Source organism: Poecilia reticulata, linkage group LG2, assembly GCF_000633615.1.
Source record: "Poecilia reticulata strain Guanapo linkage group LG2, Guppy_female_1.0+MT, whole genome shotgun sequence".
Taxonomy (NCBI): domain Eukaryota; kingdom Metazoa; phylum Chordata; class Actinopteri; order Cyprinodontiformes; family Poeciliidae; genus Poecilia; species Poecilia reticulata.
Window position 1 is genome coordinate 18,619,822 of NC_024332.1, and position 14,068 is coordinate 18,633,889.

Sequence of the window (14,068 nt, forward strand, 5' to 3'; positions counted from 1 at the left end):
AAGGACCTAACTAGCTGCCTGTGAACTGGAGGATCAGCTGGTGGAGCAAGCTTGGTGTTTGCTCTAGAATCATTCCCCTGAACCGCTCCAGGGACGTCAGGACAATTTTTTTCAGAGAGCAGAGGACGGAAACTAGAAAGCTAAATATTCTCAATAAACAGCCACAAACACACAAAAACCCCTGAAACGCATTCATACGGATTAGGAAGCTAAAACAGACACTTCAAATGTTGCCTTGAAATAACCACAGGCCACTGGCTGCTTTGCGCACAAGCTGTTCTTTTTAAAGTGAAGCTCAATAACAGGAGCGTTCGAAGGCAGATGACTCACATGAACTTGATGGCGTGCTCAGAGCCCGTGACTGAAAAATGGAGATCGGAAAGGGGGGCTATGGGAAATGTGTTTCTGGCCCCGAGCAATATGTTAAGACCCTCTTTCTAAAATGTCTCCTACTGTCATACTCAGCCGCCCCCGAGCAGGTCGGCAGCTCTTTGTTGAACACCTGACTCAGGTGCTTATCATCTTCCTCCAGGTGCCCGTCAGTCAGCTACACTTCATTATACTGCAGCCTTTGTAGTGCAGAGCTAAGAAGGAATGAAGGGGAGAGTGTGTGAAGAGGTATGCTGGTTTCTTTGCATGAAAATGGTTTCTTGCTGTTTTTTTGGACGGGGGCAGAGTCATCATCCTTCTCATTTGATATTTTACGTACAGGGCCTTGCAAAAGTATTCATACCTCTTGAACTTTCCCGTTTCAACCTCAGATGTAAATGTATTACACACTGGGATTTTATGACATTAACACAAGGTAGTAGGTATTGCGAAGTTAAATAAAAATGATACTTTTTTTTTTTACAAATAATAATCTGAAAAGTGCACATGCTGTGTCTTCTTAGTCAAAACTTAGACCCACTTATTGCTCCAAATGATATTTTTGTCCATTTTCTTTGCAAGCTTTGGTCAAAGCAAGTCCACATTTGCTCCTGCTGTGTTTTTATGGCTTTTTTCCTGTTGGAAGTTGAACATCTGCCCCAGTCTTTTTCAGCATTTAAGGTACTTTTCACCACAGATGTCCAAAAATCTTAATTTTGCCCTCATCTGAAAAGGCTAATGACTCACATTATACAAAATTACAATGACTTTCTGCTTCTACTCCCACAGAAAGATCATATTTTGAGGTTCACAACAAATAGTTGTCCTATTGACTGATTCTCCCACCTGAGCAATGGAACTGTGCTGCTCCTCCATAGTTCCCACGGCATTAATGGCTACTTTTCTGATTAATGGTCTCCTTTCCTTTCCTTACGTGGATGGCCATTAATTGTTTTGCCATACTCTTTCTATTTCAGGTGGTAGTGGACTCTATTTATTAAGTAGGAAGTCCGTGAATGCAATTGGTTGGACTGGATTTTATTTGGGGATACCTGAGTAACTCTGCACATTTCAGATTTTTGCTTGTTACAAATGATGTTGATTTATCACAGAAAATCTCCCCAAAGTCCGACAGGTATAAATGTATTAGAAAATGAAGGTACAAAAATGCCATTACCCGTGAAGGTGGTTACATATATTTTGGGGGTTTTTTTGTTGCTTATTTTAACTTTACAGATTTAAAGCATTAAACAAGGAAAGATGCCTCTCCAAATGCTGAGTCTTTTTTTGCCTACTGCTTGTTTTGCAGGTTACGATGCTTTGCTCGGTCAGCTGAGGACTCACATTCCCACAAATGGTAACATGCACTCCAGGCTTTTTGCCTGTTCCTCCAGCTCTAATCTTTTCGGCGTAATCATCACCGAGGCTCGTAACTGTGATCTAGATGAATCAGAGTGCAGACAAAATGCTCTCTGCCGCTGCTAAATTCATACCTGAACATCTGGCCCTCTCTCTCATCGGCCCACTTTGTTGTTGCTTTCAGTTAATTGTGGGCATTAGAAACCCGCGAGAGCGTGACGGTTTCCATGGAGATCCACTGATGTTGATTGGGTGTTTCAAGCCTTCCGTATCTCGGTCATTTCACGGCATCTGTCTCTCTGTGTCTCACAAGCTTGACCGATTAGGGAGTGACGTGCGTAAGCAAATTCTGGGAGCCTTAATGGGCTCATTCAGATCAGCAGAACGCAGATATTTGATTTCATGTTTCTTGACAGAAGGATGAGTGAAGACCCTCATGTTTGTTACCAGCTTTTACACGCAACACATCAGTCAGTACATGGCATGATGAAAAACAGCAGGAGGTTAACTCTTATTTTGACAGTTCGTAAACAGATAATTGTGAGAAATAACTTCAGGCAACAGAAAAGGTCTAATAAAATCCCCGCTGTCAAGTCTGCACATGACAAAAAAAGAGTCTGGTTGATGCTGTGCCAGGTGGTGAATTTGACTTGAGGACATGTGTTCTGCATAAAACAAACATGTAAGCACATGTGAAAATGCATGCACACGACGCAAATGACGCTATTTTATCTGAAACTCTAAAAGGTGATTTTGCAAACTGTGTTGCAAAGTCTTGATTAATATGGGAAAGACCTACAATAATTTTTGCTTATAAATATTTATCACCAAAAGCATCTTTCCGCTGCAGTGCTTCCATAGATATAAAGCACACATCAATCAAAAATGCAACATAGCATAAATCTCAGAGATTTAGTTTGTTTCAAAATGCAAAACTTGGGTCTGGAATTGATGTCACACCTGAATGACTGCGTTCCGTTTGGAGGTCAGAAAACCTCCAACCAGGAGGTTGGAGGTAAGTGATTAGTGCAAGTGCACTAATCACTTACCTTTGAAACAGTAAACTGTAGCTTGTGCATTCATTTGCTAAGTTTTTCGAATCTGCATTTTCAGACCTAAACAGTTGTGCTTGCTACGTCGATGCTATTGCTATTGGTATGATGTAACAGAGCAGCTTGTTTGTTACAAAGATGCTTCTGTAAACTAAAACTACCTGGCTTTGTTTACAAAGCTGGCTTTGTAAGCCAGTTTACCTGGCTTTACTAGCTCAAATGATTAGTGCACAGGCTAACTATTGTCAGCAATACAAGCAGATGGAAACTAGATGGAAACAGATGACTTTTCGGCCAATTTCTGGAGCTCATTGCTGTGGCCACCATGTTAGTGTCCACTACTAAAGAGGAAATAAGCAAAAACATTTTCCTTTACAAATATCTGTACATGCTTTTTATTATCCTTCCAAGCTAACTTAGATTTGGGAGTAGTATCATGTTCACATTTCCGATTTAATTTCCAACCAAGAAAAGCAGTAATATTTGTTCATTGTTGCATTCAATGGCCAGCCTGACACTGAAGCTGATGCTGAAATATTCCCATGTTCAGGAGCAGAAATAAGCAGCTTCCACTGGTTCAATCTATGAGACAGTAATGCTGCATTTTAAAGACCAAGCTGTTGACAAACCTCCAACTTTACCAGATGGAATTGAGATTTTGGGACAAATTTAATTTGGTTCACAGCACCCTCGAGATCCATTGGTATTTCTTGAAAAATGTGTTGAAAGATGGCTGAAAAATTAATTAGTATTTTATTGCAGGAGCAAAATTACATGCTGAGAAATTAAGAAAAACCCAGCCATTATTTAGATTACGTTTTGTAGCGATAATATCTCAAATGGGGAAATAATTGTTTTTAATAAAACTCCATGTGCCACGAGGGCCGAGGTGTTAGTGTGTGTGAGGGAGAGAAATAGACACAGAGAGTAATTATCCTTTTTTTTTTTTTTTTTTACATTTTAACACTTCAGCATGCTAGCTGAACTTCATATCAAAATGTAAAACTGTAAGAAAAAGAATCAAGGTTTATTATTGTTCATCAACTGCGTTTATTTCTATCATGTTCTCCTTCAGTGGTGCCTTTATTGTGGTATTATTGTTCACATGCTACATAATTCATCTAAATGCATCACTTCCTTCTGCTGCTCTTTTAACAGCATATTAAAATCTGCCCAAATCGGCCCTCATTAGAAACACTTATTTATGATTTAAAATCATTCTGCTTTTACTGAGACCTTTTTTACCAAGTCAGGTTTGGTTTTCTTCACCCTGAATTTGAGCATAAAGCCTCTTCCGTAGAGCTACATGACCAAAGATTTTCTTGTTACTTTGAGTCGCCACACGCTCTTTCTGAAGTGTTTATGCAGACTGTATTGCATATCATCATAGATAAATGTCAGAAAATGAAAAAGTGTCAACTCTGAATTTAGTGTTCCTTCTAGCATCTCTCTCATGTTGGCTGAAAACTTGGAGCAGAGCATAGCAGCACATATAAGCCAGGACCTCTATGGACATCATTACTATAATGATCAGATATTTGTGTCTGCTCTGTTGTAGGGTGTATGCAGGACATCAGGTGTAAAGTACAGCAAAGGGATGTCATTTAAAAAGTTACCTAGTCTGGTGCAGTCGACAGCTTGATTTTCAAACACTTTCCATTTCTCTATTTTATCTTCGCCTTTACTGTAGCACATCAGGCTACAAAACTGCTCAGTAGCTAAGAGACTCGCTTAAGCTGCTGCTTGTCTACAGTCAGATCAATAAATACACTTGAAAAAATGTATATGTGACAAACAAGGGCCCATGCGTAGCGTTCCACTGCAGACAGCGTGCAGCATAGCAGGGGAGGCTAATAAAATGTACGTTTCACGACTAGAAAACCAGAGTTGTCTTTATTTACTACAAATTTGTGGTGCTGCAATGCAGATGGTTCCATGTTGATCGATTAGAAACTTTATTTTCTGTTGGGATTTTTTTTTTTTCTTGATGACAAGTGAGAGTATTCTTTGCAGAAACTGGTCAGTTGCTGCTTATTTATAAAAGTGGAAGCAACGTAAATTCTTGTCACTAATTAAGTTTGAATTTCGAAACTATACCACATTCACAAAGAAATACGTCAAACCTTCGCCCGGTCTGTTGTTAGAAGCCTCCATCTGCCATTACACGCTGCACGACAAAGCGTGATAGACTGTTGTGAAGCAAAGCCTCTGGGAAATAACGAAACTCGCCGACTCCCTCACAACTATTAATACGATCCGAATAAAGGCATCTACATCTTCAGTCAACAGCTGAAAGGTGTTGTATTAGCTTTAATTTTGAAATTGACAATCTGTTCAAGAGTTGGGGTTGTGAGGGTGGGGCTTTATGAATATTGCAAATGTGAGGTATGGGAATAATTTAGGCAGTACAGATCTTCTTCTCGGAACTTGTAAATTAATAAAGTCTTCTCCAGACAGGGGGGACTTTAGGAAATGTGATGTTTTGTATTATTAATGTCTCATGCGCCTCCCGTTCAGCGGTTCAGTGATGGTACCTTTGGCGCCACTTATGCATTACTTCACCTCCCGCTTACTGTTGTTGCAGGGAGGAGCTCTGCAGTCTCTTTATCCGTCGTGAAATTGTTCTGGGGGAAGTCTGTCGCGAATAAGTGAGTTATAATAGCAAAATACAAGATGGAGCTTTACATTGGTCGCATCTTTATGTTGTGTGAGAAAGCATAAGAACAGCAGCGAACAAAAATAGACTCCATGAAAGCCACAATGACATCTGAGAGATAGATGTAAAACCCACAAAATTGACACTTACTGCGCATGAATTATTCTAGAGAGAACAAACAGGGAATAAAAGATTTTCTTTTGGATGACATTTCATTCAAACTAAGATTTGTGACACGTCTGAAATCAGCTAACCTCAAATCTCACTCTGCACAGTGCCTATAAAAAATATTCACCCACTTGAATATTTTACCGCTTTTATTGCTTTCACAGACCTGTCAGGTTCAAGAAAATTAGATTTCCTTTTTATTTATTTATTTATTTTTAACATTTGCTTGGCGTATAGCAGCTACTCGAGGTTGAAAGGATTCACTTGAGATTATTCTGGTATCTGATCAGGATGTATAAAGCGATAGAAATTTATAAAATGTGCTACTGTCTTTTGTTTCTTTGTTGATGTCTAATGACTGTGAAATAAGAAGAGTCAGAATGACCAAAAAATATATATATAAAAAGAGGAAATCTCTTCCTTCTCCTTTGTGTTTTCTGTTGCACACGGGATGAGTTCTGGATAAAGGGGATGCTGTGAAAGCAGCAAACATCTGCTTTGCTCCTGACTCCCTCCAGCCCTTTGAAACGTTCGATGAACTCGCTGACCTAAAAACAATCTGCATCATTGTAGGAGCAGAACTACTTGATATCTCTGCATGATGTCTACATATAAAATAAGTAAAAGCTCTGGGGTGCTCTTCAATAGGCATGGCAATAAACTCTGGGGTTTTTTTTTCAACCTGTAGGACATCAGCAGCTATTTGTTGAATTGAAAAAAAAACAGTCAGGATGTTTTGCTAGGCACATTTTCTCACCAGGAAACTTTTCCAGGAACAAGCGTCGTTTTTTTGGAGCCGTTCTTCTTTGTCCTCCTCCAGTTGCACTGCATCTACGACGGTAAAAAGATTTCATCCAGGTAGAAATTTACCCCCAGAGAAAATCCTCCAACCTTTGGGGTGGAGCTTTGTGGTGGGATGCTGATCAGCATTCTGAAAAGCAGAACATCACTGTTATTTTTCCTCCTTTTGAGTTTAATCATAACCATTGTTCAGGTTCTCTGTTGGCTGATATTGTCCTCGGATTTCCAATTTTTKAAAGAGTCGACAAGGTTTTCTTCCCAGAGTGGCACCAAAAAGTTGTCAGGTTCACACTGTCCGCTTTTTCATTATTGCTCTTCCTGTCCAGGCAATAAAAATGGGCTTTATTGAGACCCAACAAATTCCCACCATCTGATAATCCACTACATTTCTTCCTGTATTTGAAAGGATTTTAATTTAGCTTCAGCGTGAAACAACTTCTGCAAAAAGAAACGCGTTGTTCACTTTTGCACTTCCACCAATAGCAGTAAAAGGGGAAGCTGCTTCCTTCCACTTAGGAGCAACGTATAGAGTAAAATATCTTCTTTCTGTCTCCCTCATACAGCTGCAACCAGCATACAGCTGCATAAGAGGAGTGAATTTCTCAGCACCAGTGTAAAAATGTGTCAGTTTGCAGTGGAAAATTGAAACAAAATAGATTAGATTTCAAAAAAATGAAGAGATACAGTCTGATATTTTTGCAAAAAGATGTTTAGAATACATGTAGAAGATGTTGGGAACAGGCTGTAACACTACAAATGTTACATTTGAGCAGTAGAAAGGGCTAAATTTAACTTTGAGCATGCTATCCAACTCTTTGGTATAGTTCACTTTTGCGTGGAGGACTATAATTAAGTGTAGGGATACGAGCAAAAGAGGGGTTTTAAAAGTAAAGACAAAAGTAAGACGGAGCTTCTCTGCAGTACTATTTATAACACATCACAGGCAGTGAGAAAAGAGAGAGAAGACGACCTGGAGATGGGGCAGCATCACTATTAATGGTTCTGGTATGTAAATGGTTAAAGTTGAGTGGGTGAGCATTGTTTTTTTGTTTGTTTGTTTGTTTTTTTCAACAAAGTTTAATTACAAAATACTTCCATCAATTTTAATTGCAATATTATATAAAATCTGTAATCCGGAAATGTATTTAAGGAGTAAGCCAGGACAGAACACCTCAACCACATAAACCTTACGTTTTCAGCATCAGAAACTGAGATCAAACTCCTAACGTCGAACTCAACCAGACGGGGTCAAAAGATAAAAACAAACGTTAACATAGAGGGTTCAGAAAAGTTTGACAGACTCACAAATGTGGAAAGAAGTCCAACACATCCTCCTTGTCATAACTACGTCATTTTGGGATGAATCTTTAAGTCTTTATTCAACTAGAATTAAACAGTTCATGATAAATTTCCAGTATAGTTTAGAATAAGTTCTGGCGTCCTGCAGCGTCTAGATGTGTCCCTGGTCCAACAGATGTGAATCAAATGGCTGAATTATCTCCCCACTAAGCAGTCAAGCTCTCCAGAGTTCTGCTGGTGACCTGATTATTTGATTCAGGTGTGTTAAGGTAGATACATCTAAAACCTGCAGGACACGAGGGCTCGAGGTCTGGAGTTGAATACCCAGACATAAAGTTTTCCCATAACCCTAGGTTATAGAAAAAGAACAATGGATTGCTGTATGGATTGGTCCTCTAGTGGTAGGATAGACAGAGTGATGGATGAACGTCAAGGACGACAGACGACTGATGTWTAAAGGAATTGATGAATTGTTGCACATGGATGAACCGATTCCTGAATAGCTGGACAGATGGTTGACCGTGTTGATGTTGACGATCAATTGATGGACAAATGGCTGGTTTGATGGATGGACAAATATATGAAATCATTCACAGAAAAATASGATAGATTGAGATATGCACTAAATAAATRCAGGCAGATGGATAGACAAAGGGACTGACAGAAGCATTTGATCACGTTGGACATGTTTATCAAGGTAACAATGAAACAGGTGAAAGAAAAATCTAAAAAAAAAMCCCAACCTTTTCCGGTTCCACTTTATTTGAAGGGGTGTGCATAAGACTGACATGACACTGTCATAAACATGACATAACACCTGTCATGAACATAAAGACAGATGTTATGAAGTGTCATTCGGTAAATAATGACACTTTTAATGCAAAGTTGCTCTAAAAGTTGCTTTGAAAGTCCATTAAAAATGCCAACTTTGCATTAAATTGTCATTATTTACAAAATTGACATGGGATTTTTACACTGTAGAATTTACCTTAGCCTGATGAATTTGAGGAATTGTAATTGTTCACAATCCATTTAAAAGTTTTATTTGGACATTATTTTATGGAGAAACAAGCATGATGGAGAAACAAGCATGATGAAACATGCTGAGGAATCAAAAATAGGGAATGTGTCATAAATCCAGGAGCTCACATGACAGCAACAGTTTCTGATAAAACAGCTTTTATCAGAAATGTTGCTAAAGGGAGTGCAGCTCCACAAGGTGTGCTAAGAATGAGAGACGTCTTCGGGAATAAATGTAATGTCAGCCAGATCTGTGATGTCAGCCAGATCATCTTCAGCAAAGATGAGATGTTTCAGTAAGCAACATGACTGGTAAATTAGATCATCAGTCTGACTCAAAGGCCTCCAAATCACTCCCACATTCTTTTGAATTTTTCTAACTTTTATAAATGACATGACCTCCTGAATTACAGAGATAAATGCAATCTAAGTTAGTGCTGTTGGAATGAAGTTGAATCTTTTTCTTTTTTWAAAAAAACTTTGTCCTTAGAGGAAGGCAGGACGCTGCTTAGTGACCCCAGTTTCTCAATTGTGGACCTTTGATTTCTGTAAACACCTTGACTTCTTCCATCACTTTTGAAATTGAATCAGCAGAAGAGGGAGGGACTGTGAGAGCAGAAACTGTTACAGGAAATATAGGAAACAGGACTTAAGACCCGCTCTCGTTTCTTAAGATGGCAATATCTCAACAAAGGAAGGGCAGCAATGATGGAGCCCATTTTCCTGTCTGTACTGTCCCTAATGAATAGCTGTGAAAATATGAGCAGAGATAACACAAACTTAACATCTTAGCACTTGACAGAGCTGCTAAAAGCACATTAGTTTTCAGCCTTGAATACTTACAAATTTTTCTCTCTTGYACCGATAAACCGAGTGTTTCTGACAGAATGAAACAGAAAGAAATCTAACCGAGAGAAATTGCAATGAAAGTTTAAGGTTTGAGCATTTTATAGTTAGAAGATGTGATTTTCTGTATGTCTCTTTTGTTCTTTAATTGCCAATATTGCATACCACACATTAAAGAAATCCTTGTGGTCTTTTCCGGTTTACATGTTGTGAAACTGTRGGGRAAAAAAWAAWAWATAAAAATTTAACGTTATTTTTTTTACACTCATTAGCTTAAGAGGGCAACCATAACTAAAGATTTACTCTAACTTAATTCATTTTATTTCCACAACCTGTGGAATTTCTTAAGTAATTTTTACAGATTTCTTTTTTGTTCTTTTTTCTTTTTTACATTGCTTTAAATACTTTTTGAGCTGCTTTTCAAATCCATGTCTTTTTAGCATACTATTCYGATTAAACATTGCTTTATATAAAGCTGAACTTCTCCTCTGACATATATTTTTCTCGGTCGCAGCTAATCCGCAGGGTGTTTGGGCTGCGCCAGTTGCTGTCACTCGCAGCTGCTATATTAATCTGTGCTGCTGTTTTCCCAGCTGACCTCAGGAGGCTTGCCTGAGATCTCTTCACACTGTACCTGTCACTTCCTAGGAAATGGCAGCTCCACTCCCACAGGCTCACCGCACGGCGAAGGCAAACTGCCTCTGCTCACCTTTTGTCCCTTTTAGTGCGCTTCCCATGTCTCCTGTGCTTCAGGACTGTGCTTTGCAGTTTATATCCCCACCTCACACTGCATTCCTGTCAGGCTTCACACTCCGTGAAACAGCAATTATGATTTTTTTTTTAGCATGGATTGCAATGTGTGTTCAATCTCATTACCAAGCAGAAGCAGAATTAGCTTTTTTTTTTTTTTTAAAAAAGAAAGAAAAAAAAATCTCACATTTGTGCAACTCTTGAGAAGAAGTAGTCATCCAAGCTTAGTGTTACTTTATCTGTTTTTCAAAATGTGAAACTACTTATGCTCCATTTTATTTACCCTGGTGGCCACAACTCGCATCAAAAACCTTTTGTGGCTTTTTCTGTAGCATCACTGCCTCATTTTAATTAAATTTTTTACTCTGTCAGACGTTTGTCCTGTGTGTCTCTGTGTTGCCCWGCGACAGACTGGCRACCTGTCCAGGGTGWACCCCGCCTCTCTCCCGGAACGTTWGCTGGAGATGGGCACCAGCACCTCCCGACCCCACTAAGGAACAAGGGTGTAAAGAAAATGGATGGATGGATGGATGGATGGATGGATGGATGGATGGATGGATGGATGGATGGATGGATGGATGGATNGGATGGATGGATGGATGGATGGATGGATGGATGGATGGATGGATGGATGGATGGATGGATGGATGGATGGATGGATGGATGGATGGATGGATGGACTCTGTCAGACTTAGTTTAATGACCTTAAGTGCTCCCTGTTGGTCTAACCATTGTGTAATTTAATGCAGGAGTGGGTGGGAATGTCATCAGCTCAACAGTATAGCATATAGAGGAAGGTGGATCTTCATCAGTGCAGACAGAGAGTCTGAACAGCATAGCATGAGATAAAGCTATACCATTACTGGATCATTGTCAAAGCAGTTGTATTGATTTTTGTAGCAGTGGAGCTTCATGTGGTGTCAGAGGCTTATGTCTTTACAACAACAGGGCAATAAAATGCAAATGTTTTGTCTTTTTACCAACTCCTCAAGAAGAAAAATTGTTGACTGCCCTAAAAATCATTAGTAGTTGAGTATTTTGTGTAATTCTCCATGTGCATGTAATTGTAACGATGTTGCAGAGAGAAATGTTAGCTTAGATGCAAAAGGTGAGGGAGGAAGCACCTAAATGAGTTTATGCTTAATCCTTGAGCCTCACGCTGCTTTTTGAAAAGARTAATCAAGAGACATGCTTTCATGAAGGAGCTTTCRAAAGACTCTGCACTGGAAGAATTCACAAAAWTTTTTTACAGTTGCTTTTTTYTGAGTGTTTTTTAGTTGGCAACATTGGCAAGTCAAGCAGAAATTGAGAGCTCTCCAGTGCTACTGTTTCCATCTGCAGTGATAGACCKCTTACAGTCAAAAACAACYAATCAGAGYCATTGATAGGGCTAATTGCTSCTCAATRTGCTAATGTTGGAGAAACAASTATTACCGCGAACTGGATGCTAACTAGCCTGAGCATTCATGGAACGCTCCTCTCTGCATAACTAGCTGTAGCATTTCAGAGAGCAAGAGGGAGGGTTTGAGCAGCATGTAAACGAGCTTGATTGACAGCATTAAAACCGTCCTGCTGGCTCTGTTTAGTTGTTTTCAACTGAACAGTGTATTTCTGTCAATSAYGGAGGAGGCATATTGTCTTTCTCATATTATATATATATATTAGTGACAGTTTTAACAGATATGTAGAAAACATATTTTATAAAAGGTACATAGCGCAGCTTTATTTACATTGTCACCCTGCACTGAACATAAAGTTTCAAGGTGCCTGCGTCCTCTCTTTCTACTCGTTTCTTTCTTCCATGTTCTACATCTGTTTTGTTTCGTTGCTCTGCTGGTAATCTCCCTGGTATCTGACTGATGTAAGCTGGATGTAATACCTTTAATGACTGCATGTTGCTGATAAGATAGATCTTCTTGAGCTCTCTGGAAGCCTCATGTCAACCTCTCTAAAGCTGCTTTAACGTCTCCAGAGAAACATTGCAGAAAGAGTTGGGCCTGTCTATTTTAATAAGAAGTAGAGCACACAGCAGTGCCGTGAGCACGTAACCGAGCGCATATACTGTAACTTTGTCCTGTGCCTGTGTGTATTTCTGGTACCAGCGGCTGATACGGTGCCTCACTCCCTTTCCCTACAGTTCTATCCTGTCTAAGTGGTAAAGACAAGGATGAGGACGGTCGTTGCCTGTAAAGCAGCCCATCCCCAGGCAGGCAGGCAGGCAGGCAAGACTCAGTCTGGTCCTTCATTATATTACCACGCCCGCCTGGCACTAGTTTGGAACTGGGTTGTTTCCATGACGACCAAGTATTTGATGGACAGGTCTGTGTGTGTGTGATGCCCAGTCTCCTGTGCGAGTTTACAACCCTCTGTATGTCTGCTGAACAGGATGCTAAAGATTTGGCATGTTTGGATATCTACTCATTAATATATTTAGTGCACACACAAGGCCCTTCTGTATGCACACACGCCCTGTGAGGCTTTCACTGTCGGGCCAAGTGTAGGGATTAAAGAATTTGGAAACAGCCAGCATTCGGCAAATCTACTTTTAGATACAAACGCCTACTCCATGCTTTCTAACGGCCAATCACAGAGCCGAAGACACAAAAGAATTTGAGTGCTGATACGTGAAATTTGGGTTTTGGAGCCTTGTTCTTTTATTTATTTTTTTTGCATTATCCTTAGACAAATAATGCTCTTGGATTCCAATGTAGAAACTTAGTGGATGTACTTAATTAGTTGAAGGAGTCAAACACTGAACAGTGCTTAAAGTTTTTACCAACACATGCCCAGCCGCTGCTTAATTGTTAGAACATTTATTCTACTAAGCAAATGGAATCAATTCAAAATTACAAAAGAATAAAATAATGATTTTCCTGCATACATGGGCTGCAACAAAAATTTCAATAAAGAGTATTAAAATTTTACGAAATATAGTGAAATTTTCACGGCTGCACAGTGGCGCTTTTGGTAGAGCTGTTGCCTTGCAGCAAGAAGGTTCTGGGTTCAATTCCCGGTCGTGGTCTGTGCATGCGTGGGTTTTCTCCAGGTACTCCGGCCTCCAAAAACATGACTGGCAGGTAAATTGGCCTCTCCAAAATTGTCCCTAGGTGTTGTGAATGTGTGTGTGCATGGTTGTTTGTCCTGTGACAGACTGGCGACCTGTCCAGGGTGACCCTGCCTCTCACCCGGAACCTTAGCTGGAGAAAGAGACCAGCAACCCTCCTGACCCCACTAAGGGACAAGGGTGTAAAGAAAATGGATGGATAGTGAAATTTTCTTTTCCTTTATAGATTTTTTGACTTTTTGTGCAAATAGGGCAAATTGATGTAGCAGTGTTTCAAAAGGTGCATCTGTTAGGATTCTGTGTTGTTTTGAGGTTTGTTTATGTCATGAGGTGTGGTGTTGGTGGTGAGGGAGAATGCAGGTGGGCCCAGGTTGTAGAAGAAAAATTATGATTTTAATGAAAAATCCACAAAAACAAAATCCAACCATACAGGCAGCACAGGGAAGAACGGAAGGCAAAAGGTCCACGACTGAACAGACTGCACAGAGAACAATGACCTCCGACATTAGACGAGAACCCGACAACAGACAAAGGACACAGGTGGGCTTAAATACACAGGGAGGGTAATTGGGGAACAAGACACACCCGGGAAGCAATCAAGGGGGAAGAAACAGGACACGACAGAGACTCAGGGAAACAAAACCTAGAAAATAAACACACAAAAAAACTCAAACGCTCACAGTA